An 11,989-nucleotide genomic window follows, 5' to 3' on the forward strand; every position below is an offset into this window, starting at 1 on the left:
GGGCTGAAGTCAGTGAGCCCAAGGCTCACCACCCTCATTTCTCTAGAGCAGTGGTTCTCAACCTTCCTCGTGCCGCCACCCTTTCATACGGCTCCTCGTGTGGTGCTGACCCCGCAACCATAACGTTATGTTCGTTGCTACTTCATCACTGTCATTTTGCTACTGTTTTGAATCGGGCGACCCTGTGAAAGGGTCATTCGACCCCCAAAGGGTTGAGAACAGCTGCTCTTGGGCATTCTTGTTTATCTTCTGAGTCTGACTTCTTGGAGTGCCGGAACCCTCTGTTGTTAACCCTTGTGTTTTCCGAGGCCGGTGGAAAGTCCACGGGCCAGTTCTGAGGCCCATAGCGCAGTGCTAACCCGCTCAAATTCACATCACTGCACACAGGGGCACCAAACCCCAGGTCTGTGAGACTCCTGGTCCTGAGTTTTTCCTAAGGCACCATGGTAGGTCCATCGCTGTGGAATGCTAGGAAAGGTGATGGTGCATCTTCCCGGGAACCCCCAGACCCCCGAACTCAGAGGAGTAACATGGAGCTGGTCAGGAAGGAGGGAGCAAGCAGAGACATGGCCTCAGGTCCTGGAGAATTTCCAGAGCCTCATCGATGTCTGAGTTTCCAAGGGGTAACTCTGCCACTCTGTAGCTCATTCAAGCTTCCCAGACAGGGACCCCATCATTCCTGCTCTGAAATCCCAGTCCAGGAAAACTTCCTTAAACACAACTCCATCTCCCGCCAACAGCCAGTAGAGCCCGGATCGCGAGCGGAGTCCCAGGGTCCTGTGTACTTACAAGATGCAAAGAGAAAGTTCGGAGACCGGGAGCTGGCCTAGGACTGGGAGAGAAGGGAAATTATGGAAAAAGAAACCTTGGAGCTCAGTCCTCGAGGAGGGGCACCGTGGGGAATATGGAAAGGGCACGAGGGGCAAAGGTTTGGAGGTGAGTGACTGGGGTGCTGGGGGAGACGGCGAATCAGCACGCGCCTCCAGGGAAGCTCCTCTCACACTAGGAGGAGACTTTCAGACCCTCACTTGTCGCACCTCAACCTTCCCTCCCTGCAGAGAGCAGCCTTAGTAACCAGAATTTGGTTCTGCCCGGAGCTGCGGGTGATGGGAGGCCCGTCGGAATGGAAGCCAGGACAAACCCAGGCTGAACACCCTTTCGTCGCTCTGCGACCTCAGACAGGCAGCACTGTCTTTGAACTTCAGGCTCCTCGCCTGGGAGGAGGAGAGACGGACACTGAGGACACTGACCGTGGGAAATCACCGCAAGGGAAGAACAGAAACAGCTCTGGAGAAACAGCGCTGCCGTCCGCAGGGCTCACTCGGCCCTAGAGCCTGACCCTCACTCTCCCCTTGTGGCCTCAGTCCTCTCTGGGGGGGTGGGGGGTGGACGTGGCCACGTTTCTGCTGTGATGAGGCGGGATGGCAAGATCGTGGTCTGCATTCCACTTGCCATGGGACTGGGAGCAAAGTCCCGCTCCCTGGGACTCAGTGTTGTCCCCTCTAAATTAGGGACAGTCCCTCCCACATGGTGGGGGGCGGGGAGGTGTGATGGAGAGGGCTTGTAGTAGCAGATCAAAACCCTTGCAGGCAGTCATACCCCAGTTGCCCCACCTCCCAAGGTCCAAGGTGGGGCCCTGGACTGGGCTGTAGGTCTGAGTGGCTGGGGGGTGGGGGGGGGTGGGGTGGGGCAGAGGCAGGGCCTGGAGCTGAATGCATAAATAACCAGCCATCCCCGTTTGCTTCAGAAGTCCTGCTCTCCAGCCTTTAATCATGCAGTTGCTCTTCCGTGGCCACCCGCTCGCTTCCCCAGTGATTTGAGGAGCCTGGACCCAGGCGAGGGGAGCCTGGTTGGCTCAGGGAGGGACTCCTGCCTCTTTGCAGCCTGCCCGCTTTGCGGGCTTGCTCACTAATAGATCCCAGTAACCCCTCTCAGCTGACTTACGCCATCACGCATGGCTCCTCTGACCTCAGAGACTTGGCTCTGGACTCCCGATGGTCAACCATCTCTGACCAGGCCTGCCCTTCAGCCCTGCCAGGTTGGAAAATGTGTTTGACAGGGCAGTGTCGTCCACTCCGTGGTGGCCCTACTGTATGAACCAAAGCATCTGTCCCCGAGGCATGACGTTCCAAGTGCTCTCTCGGGACCGTAGAAACCAACTATTAGAAAGTGAGCCGGTCTCAGACAATCCAGGACATGTGTTTGCCATGTTGCCTACCAGCCCCCTCGCTGCAGGCGGACCCCTCTTGATGCAACCTCTCCACTCCTCTGGGGTCAGCAGTGAGAAGTATGTTGGGGGTGGGGAGATGGGATTGCAGATGAAATCACATTTGGCAACTTGAGTTGGTTTTTTAATGCGCTAATGGAGCTGGCTCCTTGAAGAAAATTATCCAGTGATTCTTTCTCATATGGGAACGCATTCATATGGGAAAGAGTTCCAATAGAAGGAGCTATTTTTAGACCTGGGTGCACTAGAGCTGCTTACACAGAGACACCCCACTATGGAGTTTATAACGCTTGCCTTTGAGGTCTCCTGCGCCGAGTGTCACTGGTGCTGGAGTTACGCAGGCAGCACTGTCACTGGGCAGCACCCAGGCCTGGCTTTGGCCCTCTGTGCCAGCGCTTCCCCACCAGGTGAGCCTGCCCTGCCTACGGGCTCCTTTTGCCTCTAAGCTGAGGGTAGAGCGAGAAAGTGGACAGTTGAGAGGGTCAGTGTTTTTGCCCAAGAGGCGGCGTGGGAGGCTGCCATCAGGTCACGTTCATAACATCACTGAGCAGCCTTCACTGGAGCACAGGAGAGACACATCCACGAGATTCCCACCCACCCCCGACGCCCCCACCGGCCCCCAGGACTCTGCCTTCAGAAGTTCTTAAAAAATAACATCTGCCAGCTTGGGGAACACAGCTGCCTGTTCCCCGCACACCATTAGGCCCGGCTAACCTGAGCACATCCTGCTTTTGTAAATCATCTTCCACCAGGGCCCCCCTTATCCCAGATGAGCCCCCCCAAGAGTTCCGTGCTCTGGCAGACAATGAAGCTGCGAGATGAGACAGGACCAAGCCACCTCGGCAAGAACCCCTGCTGATAGCTGCCTCCCTGCTGCCAGCCCACTGAGGGGTCCTGGCTCTTAGGGCCGCCTGTGTCGGGAGTCAGCTTGATTGATGCCTCTAGCTCCCTGTGGTCAAATGGGGAAACTGAGTCAGGCCAGCCAGAGAGACACAGGACCCTTTGGAGAGAAGGATTGTGTCCTCTTTCTCTCTCTCCTTCCTGCCTCCGGGGGAGCTGCGGGGCTGGCCTGCCGGAGAGGCTGCATCTGCTGCGCAAGGACTGTGCCCTTCCTCAGTGTACGCCCAGCACGCTGACACTGCCTTCAGCACGGAAGGAGGTTTGCACAGAAAACTGGAAGCCTCCTGATTTCCCGTCCTGGTCTTTGGGAGGCAGCGCGGCAACGTGCTGGCAACGAATGAGGCGCTGGAGCCAAGGAGCTTGGTTCTGGTCAAACGCAAGGGCTGGCATACGTGCAGTGACCCGCAGGGCGCAGCTCAAAGCCGGAGCTAGCTCTCTCAAAGCAATGGGGCTGGAGCCCCTGCCGGCCCCCTCTGGCTGTGCGAAGGACACTAGTCCATCCGACCTCTTATCACCAGCTAGGCCTGCCCCGTGCGACCTTGGGCAAGGCCATGACAGTCTTCTCAGCATCTCGGTCCTGAGGCAAATAGGAAACAGCAGGTCTCCAGGCCAGCTTCCTGGGGACTCGTTCTCCCATGGCCTTCAAAGAGGAAGGGACCCCTGAGAGATGAGACGAACTTCCCACAAGTTCCAGGGGGAGGCCTGTGAGACAACAGAGATTGGGGGAAGCTACGGAGGGAGGAGAAGGGCACTTTGCAGCTGCCACTGAAAATACAGCCCTGAAGCGGTGTTCCACACATGCAGCCGGCATCTAACCCCCGGGCTCCGTGGTCACCAAAGGCCTGGGCCTCCGGGGATCCCACACCTATGGAGCCCCTGCTGCTTGCCTTGCCATCACCCTGTCGGTTGTTGGGTACCACTGAGCTGACAGGGACCCCCGTGACACAATAGGACTGACCCATAGAGTTTTTAGGCAGTAATCTCTCTTGGAGCAGATGGCCAAATCCTTTCTCTCCGGAGAATCGCTGGGTTCAAACTGCTCACCTTGCGGTTAGCAGCCCAGCACCTAACCATTGTGCCACGAGGGACCCTTGGCATAGCCCTAAACCAAAATAAAGCCAGGCACACTGCTATTGAGTCTGTTCTAACCCACAATGAGCCTATCTAAGGATTCTGAGATTATACATCTTTATGGGGGCAAACAGTCTCATCTTTCATCCAAAGAATAACTATTTGGTTTGAACCACTGGCCTTGTGGTTAGTAGCCCAATGCCTAACCCACAACACTCTCAGGGCTCCTCTGCCACAGCCCTCCAACAACCAAAACCAAGCTCAATGGCATCAAATCAACTCTGATTCACAGTAACCCTATAGAACCGAGTAAAACTGCCCCTTTGGGTTTCCAAGGCTGTAATTTTATTTTTTGACAGTGATTTTAAAGGATCTTGTACCTAATCTTTACATTATATTCTTAAACTTTTGTGGATGTATCAAGACTAAATGCTATTCATTTAGCCCTGGCTGTCTTATGCTTTTTAAAAAAAATCATTTTATTGGGGGTTCGTACTCGCTTATCACAACCCATACATCCATCCATTGGGTCAAGCACATTTGTACATTTGTTGCCATCATCACTCTCAAAAGATTCTTTCTAGAGTCCTTGGTATCAGCTTCTCATTTTCCCCCTCCCTCCCCCAGTCTCCCTCCCTCATGAACCCTTGATAATTTAAAAATCATTATTTTTTCATATCTTAAACTGACCAATGTCTACCTTCACCCACTCTTTCGTTGTCCATCCCCCTGGGAGGGTGTTATATGTAGATCATTGTGATCAGTTCCCTCTTCTCCCCACCCACCACCTTCCCCTTCCCCTCCTGGTATGGCTACTCTCTATATTGGTCCTGGGGGGTTTATCTGTCCTGGATTCCATGTGTTTCCAGCTCTTATCTGTACCGGTGTACATGCTCCAGTCTAGCCAGATCTATAGGGTAGAATTGGGATCATGATAAGGCAGGGGGGTGGGGGGAGCATTAAAGAACTAGAGAAAAATTGCATGTTTCATTGGTGCTATACTGCACCCTGACTGGCTCATCTCCTCCCTGAGACCCTTCTTGTAAGGGGATGTCCAATTGCCTACAGATGGACTTTGGTTCTCCACTCTGCACCCCCCCTCATTCACAATGACATAATTTTTTGTTCTGGGTCTTTGATGCCTGGTACCTGATCCTATCGACACCTTGTGATCACACAGGCTGGTGTGCTTCTTCCATGTGGGCTTTGTTGCTTCTCAGCTAGATGGCCGCTTGTTTATCTTCAGGCCTTTAAGACCCCAGATGCTATATCTTTTGATAGCCGGGCACCATCAGCTTGCTTCACCAGATTTGCTTATGTACCCTTTTTGTCTTCAGCGATCATGTTGGGAAGGTGAGCATCACAGAATGCCAACACTATAAATCTTTATGGGAATAGAAAGCCTTATTTCTCTCCCAACCACAGTCCTAGTGGGGTTTGTGTTATTTTTTATTAATAAAGGGCCTTTGATTCCATATTGAGTGTGGAGGTTCACTCGCTGCCAGCAAGTCAGTTCCAACTCTGAGTGACCCTGTGGGACGGAGTGGAACTGCCCACTGGGTTTTCAAAGCTGTAACTCTTACAGGAGTAGAAAGCCTCATCTTTTTTCCCTTGAAGCCCCTGGTGATTTCAAACCGCCGATTTTGTGGTTAGCTGCCTAATGGGGGGAAATCCTAGCATGCCAGGTTCTGGTCCCAACTGTAGCTCCTCCTCAACTCTACAGAGCCATCCTCACCCCCACCCTGCCTGGGCCCTCGGGTCCTAGAATCCCACTCCCCTGGAAGGGACTTCCAGTAAGTCAAGGTTCTTGCCAAGCGTTGGGAGCAGGAGCAAACAGCCTCAGACAGAGAGAGTCCTGGTCCTTGCAAAGCCTCTGAAACAGACTGTGTGTGAGTCTACAAACCTGCACTTCCCCGTGGCCGTGCGTGGCCGCTAGCTTCATCAACACTCAGGAGAAATGCATGCCCCCAAGCAGATGAGGACCCTCTGGAGCCCAACTCCACAGTCCTCTGCAGGGCCTGACCTTGGTTCCTCGACCCCTTGACCTGCAGGTAAGCAACGGGGCTCGAGCACCTACTGGCCCCCTCTGGCTGTGCGAAGGACACTAGTCCATCGACCTCTTATCAGAGTAACACCATGGGCCAGCTGTTTCTTTCTGCTCCAACCTGTGCAGAGGGAGGACCCGGGCATCACGAGGCTGCTGGACTCCTGCTCGTCCAGTGGGGCAGGACCAGGATGAAGGGGCAGGTTGGGATTGGGCTTTTGGAGACATCTTGTGGCGCAAGACCGAGCAGCTGGCCTGGGGCTGTGGGCACGGGCAGAGTCAGGAGTCTGCTCCTCCTCCTGGGGTTTGGGCAGATGAGGCTTGAGTGACAACAGCAGCAGGTCCACACCAAGTGGCCCCATGGGGCTGCCAGGCCTCATCAGCCACCATGGAGGCCCCGGAAATGCCAGGGCTGGGAGGGACACTGGAGGGGGGCAGGGGAACCAAGGCCCAGCCTCCTATCACTTGAGTCTCCACCAGGCCATCCTACAAGGACAGGCCACACCGGCTGCCCCTCCCGGGCACCCTTACCCCCCACCTTCACCCTTTCCCTCCTGCTCCTCTCAGAGCCCCGCTGGGCCTCTCTCCTATCAGCCTGCACCACCACGCTCAGAAGGGCCTTGTATGTTTTTCAAATTAATGCAATTAAGAGCATTAAAGTTTGCGAACGATGGAGTTTTTCATTTTCCTTTTATTTGATTAGAGAAATTCCCACCGCACAGTTCCTCCAAATGAAACCCAGACCCGGGGCCCATTGTTCCGGGGGCTTCCATGAGAATGTGTTACCTTTCAATCTCACACACTAATGTGTTTAGCGTTACAGTCCCCCCCGGGCGGCTGCAGGAAGGATCTGGAGCCTTGATTAAAGCAGCCGTTGCTGGGCAAGAATGTGCGCTCCTCCACCCCGGAGTGACAGAGGGGCAGCCCGGGCTTTGCTCCGCACAGCCTCTGCTCCGAGAGCCGGCTGGCCGGGCACTGGGCACGCTGGCCATCACGCCTGGGTGTGGTGACGCCTTCTGCCTTCTCTCTTGCCTTTCCACTCAGACCCCCGGGCCCAACCACCCCGAGCCCCAACACGTCCACATGCACACAACACCGTACCCCCATGCACACGCCACCCCACTGCTCCCTCTCGCCTCGCCTCTTTCCCAGCCTGTGTGACTGAGAACTTCCCAGCAGCCACTCCGTGTGGTCACCTCCGCTCAGAGGCAGCGTTGGAGAAAATCAGACTGGCCCTGCCTCGGTCGGGCCCAGAGCTCCAAGGTGAAGAGCAGAATCAAAGCCGAAAGCTAAAAATTGATTAGAGGGAAATGTAAGGAAGGCTGGGAGAGGGAGGAGTGGGGGTCGTAACCCCTGTTAAAAAATGCGACTGGTGCCAAATTTAAACAGGATGTTAAGTCTATATCCCACTCCCCACCCCCACCCTGAATCCCCAAAGGCCTGGCCCGGAGAGGCCCAGGTTCCTTCCTCTTCCAACTGGGCAGCTGGGGCAGGCCCCAGGGCGGCCTGGCTCAGAGGTCTGTATTCTGCCCATGCCCTGGGACAGGAAGGTGGTGGGACTTCCTTGCCCCAGTGGCCCGGGTCCTGCGGCCCTCCAGCAGACGCAGTCAGGGTGCTAGGAGACCCTTCCAGGACCTGGCCCAAATTAGGCAAAATCTAAAAACAATCAGATTTGTGAGCAGGAATCCAAACTAAAAATAAGCCTGGCGACTCTCAAAGGCTCAGGGCCTGCTGCTCCTGGGTCCCAAGGAGTGGGGGGGTCAGGATTGGGAGAGAAACGTGATCCATCCTCGCCCCCACTCTGAAGCCTTCTGACCTGAACGCATTCCCAGATGCCCCCAGAGTCATCCACGGAGGCCCCCACCTTGCAGGGCTGGGTACTGGAGGGAGCTCAGAGCAGAGCATGCGCCTGGCTCGTCCTCATGATAGCATTCCCTGCAAGAGATTAGCTGCCCCACCTCTCTCCCGCTCCCCATCCTGGCCAGCAGGGACCACCCATACTTGCAGATACAATGCTCATCGACCCCCACCTCCACCCCCACCCTCACCCTAGGCCAGCCCAGACTGAGCCTCCACTTGGCTCTACAGAGCCCCCGCCTGCTGTCCCAGGCAAGTCATCCACACGCTCAGGGTCTCTCATTGGAAAGCCCGCTCTGAGCAGAAAGTTCCCCAGGTGGCACAGATGGTTTGGACTTGACTACTAACCTAAAGATTGCCCCTTGAGGCGGGCTCGGGACCATGGTCTCAGGGGACCCCAAGGTCAGCTGGCAAAACAAAGATAAGTGTCTACACCCTACTTGGGCGTGTAGGGACTGGGTCCTAAAAGTGAATGAGCGGTCATCTAAATGTCAGCTGTTGGTCTCTCCTTGTCTGGAGGAAGGAAGAGTGAGGAAGAGGCAGCAATGAGTCCAATTAGTGCAGTCAACAGTAAACACAAACATCTGTCTCCATCGCCCTGAGAGCCGAAGATCTAGAGCAGCAATATTCAGCCTGTGGGTCGAGACCCCTTTGGGAGTTGAATGACCCCTTCACAGAGGCCACCTGATGCATCACAGTGGCAAAATGACAGTGATGAAGTAGCAACGAAAATAATGTTATGGTTGGGGGGGGTCACCACAACGTGAGGAACTGTATGAAAGGGTGGTGGCATGAGGAAGGTTGAGAACTGATCCAGATGGTGTCCAGCCAGACCCCATGTAAAGGTTATGGGTGCAATGGGGGAAACAAACATGAAGAACAAAATTCAATACCATTAAAAAATTTTACTTAAAAAGATCCACTGGGCTTACTGGTTGGACCAAGACTGGTAGAACCCCTTATTCACCCTTTAGGTCTGGGGGTTATCTCACGCGCAGTGCTCAGGTTTCAGCCCAAGGATAGACAGAGGCACAAGGGTACAATAACATGAGTGAGGTACACACCCCTTAGAATGATCAGCCATTTGAGATCAACAGGGCAGCCTTTGCCCAGGGACAAAGTTCAGACAGGCTAGGCCAAGAGGAGGTGTGGAAATGGGCAACAGAGAGGGCGTGGGATGAGTGAAGTGACAATTGTGAGGATGGCAGTCAAGGACATGAGATAACACATGTATGGATTGTCAAAGGGAAAACTGGTCCGGTCTGTCAGCCTTCACCCAACGAACAATCAAAAAATTACAAATGCAGAAATAAAAATGATTGCTGTCTGGTGGACCCTCCCCGCAGCCCCATGGGAGAAAAGGCTGTCAGGCTGTGTCTGTAAAGATGGCAGCCAGAAGCCCCCTGGGAGCAGTTTAATTCTGCAGTGCGTGAACTTGCCGTGAGGCGGAATCAGCGCAGTGGCGATGGGCTCGGTTTGGCTTGGCTCTGGGGAGACACGAGTGGAGGCAAGGAGGCCCGTACAGACTGGGGGCAAAGGGAGAGGGAGGCTGGCCAACCCCATGGCCGAGAGATGACTCAGCTGCCTTGGGAAGCAGCCCTCTGACTCCTCCCTGGGGCTGCTGCTGCATGGATTCTGCTCAGTCCTGGGGCAGGAGCTACCACCACCACACGGGCTGGGAAAGTTGGGAGACTGACGTGCAAGGCCAAGTGAAGGGAGTTCACTGTCCTGTTGTTCAGGCAATACTTGGTCGATGAGATAAATCCACCTACACCTTTAAGCGGCACCTCCCCACGCAGGGTGAAGAAGGGCTAACCTTTGGATCAGTCCCAGGGTTCTGCCACAAACATCTGCCCGGGCCAACAGCCCCCGGGAGCAGCTACATAATGTGAGCTGCATTTGGATGAAGAAAGAGTTGGAGAAGGCGGCGTGAGGGAATCTGGATTGCAGTGGAAACTGCTCAGGAATTTGGCTTCATGTCTAAGTCGATTCTTGCTAGACAATCGTCTTATACTGTGGCTATCTCTCCGTTACCCAGGCTCAGGGGGGCTGGGAGGGGGCAGGGGTACAGATGATACCAAAGGTGAATAATCTGGAGACTATTTCTGTGTCTTCCTGTTAGGTTCTGCCAGTTCGCATTTTTTTCCCCCTGCTGAGAAACTTGCTTCCCTAAGCAAGATTTTCTTTGACTATTTTTCAAAATTTACTCATGATTTCCAACCACGAGCAAGCCTTCCCAGAGATGACCAGACTTGGTTTTATCCTGAGCCGAATTCAAACCACAAAGTCAGAAATCTGGGGTTGGGCTGGGCTGGGGTTGAGGATGGGGGCTAACTGACACGGTCTTGGGGGAAAGCCCCCCTTCCTGAGGGGACAAGATGAGACTGAGGGAAGGTCTAGGTTCTGGGTGTCCCTGTCCCTGTCCCTGTCCACACTGGCTTAGCTCAGGGTGATGCTCTTCGAGGACTTGGCCTGCTAAAGCCTTAGTGGGGGTTGATGAGAAGAAGTAGAGTAAACGGGAGAGGGATGGTGGCACAGGTGATAGGAAGGTGGGGGACAGGAGCCTGATTCTAACTCCCCAAAGGTTCTGGAAACCTCAGCCTAATTGAAGGTAAAGCTGGGGCCGCTCAGAGCCCAGGGAAAGCTTGGTGCTCTGTCCCGCACAGCCCACTCCCTCCCCATTCTGCTCACAGCCCAAAAGGCACTGCAGCAAGGATTCATCTGTGAGTTTCAATTTTCATGGAAACGAACCATTGTATCTTGAAACACAGATAAAAACGGAATTCTCTTTCCTGAATGCAGATAGACTAAATCCCCTTTGCTTCTTACTGAAAAAAAGAAAGAAAGAAAGAAATCCAAAAGCTGCTTCCATTTGCTCTGCTGGGTGTCAGCTGGGCTCATACCTGAGAGCCAGGTGGATCCATGCAGAGGCCAAGTTCCTCCCAGATCTCCCCCTCCCCCTGCCTCCGGGTTCTGGTGGGGCTGGCACAGCCACCCTTGGTGAGAGCCAAGGGGCTGGGGCAGGACAGCAGTGGAGCCTGGGGAGTGACCAGGTTTGGAGAAGAGTGATCACCTTGAGAAGGAGTCCTCCTGAAACGCTGAGCCAAAATCCTGGGCATCCTCAGGAAGGATTTCACCAAATACTGTCTGGCTAGCTTGTGGCCAAAGTCCCAGCCCAGGCCTGGTGCCCTGCAGCCCACGCACTCTGCTGGCACACTCTGCTTAGCCTGGTGTTCACTACAGCCCAAGTCCTGCCCGAGCTCTGACTCTGTGCCCAACACGTAGCCACAGTCCCTGGCTAACAAACCTGGTGGGGGTCCCCCACATTAGCCCCATTAGACAGGTTGAGGAGTTGAGGTGCTGAGAATTTCAGGAAGCCCTTTTAGAACACACAGCTCGTGACCCGCAGAACCAGTCTTTGAACCTAGGTGTCTGGTTTCTGGGGTGCACTGGTGGGGTAGTGGTCATGCATTGGGCTGCTGGCTTTCCACTTCCATTGAGTTAAGGCCTCATAAATGCAGAGGGGCAGTTCTGCACTGTTCCACACGGTCTCTATGACTCAGCATTGACTTGCTGGCAGTGAGGTGTTGCTGGTGCTGAATCTGATTTCAGAACGCATGCTCTTTAGTTTCTGAACGGGGCCAGGCCTGATCTGGGTTCTGGTCCACCTTTCTGGCGCTCCTCCTTCTGTTCCTGGCCTTTCAGCGACAAGCCTGGTACTTTCCTGTTTCCCAGACTGCCTCCTCCGCGTCATGCCCTCACCCACTGCCAGCTCTGACATCCCACTGACTGCAAACACACCCACAAGCAAACACCATTCTCTCTCTGGGCCTCCTTACTGACCAGCATCGGATCCCACCCCTGACTTAGAGAATCAGGAGCTGGGGGCG

Source organism: Echinops telfairi, unplaced genomic scaffold (assembly GCF_000313985.2).
Source record: "Echinops telfairi isolate 266 unplaced genomic scaffold, ASM31398v2 ScPeMD7_7407;HRSCAF=8445, whole genome shotgun sequence".
Taxonomy (NCBI): domain Eukaryota; kingdom Metazoa; phylum Chordata; class Mammalia; order Afrosoricida; family Tenrecidae; genus Echinops; species Echinops telfairi.